The sequence below is a fragment of the Calidris pugnax genome, unplaced genomic scaffold, assembly GCF_001431845.1.
Source record: "Calidris pugnax isolate Ruff unplaced genomic scaffold, ASM143184v1 scaffold273, whole genome shotgun sequence".
Taxonomy (NCBI): domain Eukaryota; kingdom Metazoa; phylum Chordata; class Aves; order Charadriiformes; family Scolopacidae; genus Calidris; species Calidris pugnax.
Genome location: NW_015094508.1, coordinates 10,910,563 through 10,913,581, shown reverse-complemented (window position 1 = coordinate 10,913,581; position 3,019 = coordinate 10,910,563). Strand labels below are relative to the sequence as shown.

The following is a 3,019-nucleotide window of genomic DNA, read 5'->3' as shown; positions in this document are numbered from 1 at the left end:
GGGCGCGAGGGGCGAGCGCGCGGCCGGCGGGAAGGGCGGCGGCGGCGGTGGGCTGTGAGGGGAGGAGGGTGCCCGGCCCCGCTTGCCATCGGCCCCTCCGCGGAGAAAGGCTCCTCCCCTCTACCCCAAGGTGTGTAAGAACAGACGAGGGGCGGGAGAGCCCCGGTTCCTGGGGAGGGCGGCGGGAGCCCAGTCACCTCCGTCGCCCCTCCCCTCCTCCCCCGCCGCCACCACCACCTTCCACCCCGCGGCGTTTACCTGCGCGGCGGGCGGCACCCGCGGGGCCCCTCGCTGAGGGCAGCTGGGCCCCCGCCAGCGCCGCCGCCGGCCAGGCCTCTGGAAGCTTCTGCCGGCCCTCCGCCGGCCCGGGCCTGTGCGGGGGTTGTCCTGCCGGGCGGGCCTGAGGAGCGAGCGGCCTTCCCGGCGTTTCGCAAGGCTCCCCTGGGAGCAGGAGCGGCTGGAGAGAGTTTATCAGGAGTAGCAGTGCTAGCACCGCGCTGTTATCAAGAGCAGCCCTTAGAAAAGGTGTTTGTGGAAGGCTGGGTTGCTAGGAAATGGCCCTTAATATAGATCGTTCATGTGATTGGGGTGCTGGGAAGCCTCTGGGTTCCCTCGGTGGTTAGTTAGTCTTGCACGTTTCTGTGTTCAGTTACTCTGAAAAATGACTTTTGTACATGGGAAACAGTCATGTGCTCTACGATGGCCTCTTCATTCCGGATTGATTTTTTCCAGTTCTCAGTGAGAAGGCGCACACTTCAGTGCCACATCGACAAACTGACACCGTGCTAAGAGTGTCAAAGTACGCTGCTTCTAGTCAGGAAATTACTAGGTATCACTGATGCATGCCCGAGATACTTTCTGCCATATACTTTAGGCATTTCCCCATTTATTTCTTAAATTATCTTTGAGCCTGAGTGGGATATGAGCTATATTATATTTTTAATTACTTTTTCAGGGGAATAGGCTGCTTGGCTAGACAAACAGGGCATCTAGTCTAATATCCTGTTTCAAACCCTGGCTGTCATGAGCTGCTAACGAGAAAAAGATTTAAGAACTTTGGAAGAAGATAGTGGAAGATAACCTGATTCTCACATGTTTACTACAAATCTCTGATTATGTTTGTGGTTTTTTTTTATTTTCTGAGATGGGTTTACTATCCAGCCCGCCCCCTCCCCCAAACCTTGCTACCGACTCTGAGAATGTTGTGTATTTTATACATAACAGAGTAAAGCTGGATGCGCACTACAGAGGCCATTTAGCTCCTCTGCTTTCCACAAGACAAAATTGTCTATACTTAAAAAGTTTCTCATAGGTATTTATCTAACCTGCAAATTAAATTTATTACTTCAATGTCCCTACTCACAGCTGATGCTCTTTCCAGCAACCTTAGGTGCTTGCGGTGTTGCTGTTTCTCCCATTGGTGGTCTCTACACTCAATACTCCTTTCTAGTCCTTGCCATCTTCTCTTACAGGGTTTTTGGTGTTCAAGGCCTTCTTAATGTACCAGGACAACTAACATCTGGGGAAATAAGTTTCACAGTTTTTTCATTACAAAAAAAAAAAAAGCAGTTCAGCATTATGATTTGTCACTTTTGCTTTCTCTTCAGATTATGGTTGGTATATTTTTGCTTATGTTGATGTAGATTTACAGTTTGAGAATCATCTATAATTGGTAGATTGACAGTCATGTAAGATCGTTAGAATTCTGCTGCTAAACAGACATTCCAGGAGTAGATGCTCAACTCTCCTCCCCCCAGCCAACAGAGAGCCTCTTGTGACATTCTCATTCCGAAATCCGATAGCCTGAAGCAATTCCTGGTTTACTGCCAGAACTTGTAGAACAACACCCCCCTGCCACCCCCTCATCAAAACTAATCCTGTCTCAGTCCGCACTTACATATGACATGTATTGTATTGTAACTCTTCATATAAGCAAAAGCTCTTGTATTTCACAGGCTATTTATAGACTCAATGTAAAACTTTTCACATAGCTGAAGTTGCACAGAAGAGCAAAGCAATTTGCAATTCTACTTAATTTTTCTGTATTGGCACAAAATATCATTAATATAGTACTGTGTGAGCTCTTCTTCTAAGATGAGCTGCTTTCCCGAATATTTTTTGTTGTTTTGGAAGGTGATGATAGCATGCTTTCCTATATACCTTATCTCCCCTTGAGAACCTTCTGTGAAAGTATAAAGAAACAGACACACAGAGTCCTGTTTCTCTGTGGTGTCAGTAAGCAGGCACAAGTCAGTTCTGTGCTTTCCACCAACCCTAACTGCAATGGGGATGGTGGGGTATCTGCTGACCTTATGGGTGATCTGAAAACAGTTGTAATAGCCCCTGTTGATTACTTAGTTTATCTTGTTGCTCTTGATAGTCCAGTAATTCTTGGTCAGGGTTACTGTTTGGCTTGTGCTTCTCAGAGGAAATAATTTGACTTTGAAAGGAAGTAAGTGGAATGAAATGTGGTAAGATATTCTTCTTACATGATCACTATCTACCCCGAATATGGTCTGTATTAATCTTTTCCTTCTTTCACAGGCAGAACTGAATGTTTTGGGCATTTGCACTACATCACTCTGGGCTGAGTTTTGTTTTTATGCTTATGAAACCCAAGGTTTTAATCTAACAGGAGGATTGTTCATATTGCAGTGATTTCTAGTTCTGTGTCAGCATCTTTGCTGGTAATAAATGCATTATTTTTAATCTTGATGGTGAAGGTGAAACTCAACTGTGGTCACAAACACTGGGCCAGACCCTCTGCTGCTGTAAACAACATGGTCCATTGGAGCTGTTAATGCTTACATTCTGGCATGGGGTCCTGTAGCATGAAGTATAAAATAAATTGTCTGGACTGTGGCCTTTCAAAATATACAGACTGTACTTTCAATAACACACCAAAAATCTGACTGTTCATACAATATCACTAGGCATTTTCTGGTGCAGGCAGGTAAAACCAAATTAATAGCATTATGATTGCCATTTGATAGAATCAGGACTTTTAGGATCCCAGGTA

General features: G+C 45.7%; 1 protein-coding gene across 1 annotated transcript in view; it reads right to left on the bottom strand.

Moving 5' to 3' along the window:
* Positions 1-393, bottom strand: part of IL6ST (interleukin 6 signal transducer) — a 33,696-nt gene extending 33,303 nt beyond the window's left edge. The window contains exon 1 of the mRNA XM_014964940.1: positions 259-393. The gene's annotated coding sequence lies outside the window, so the exon portion shown is untranslated. The remainder of the gene's footprint in view (positions 1-258) is intronic.
* Positions 394-3,019: the final 2,626 nt, after the last annotated feature.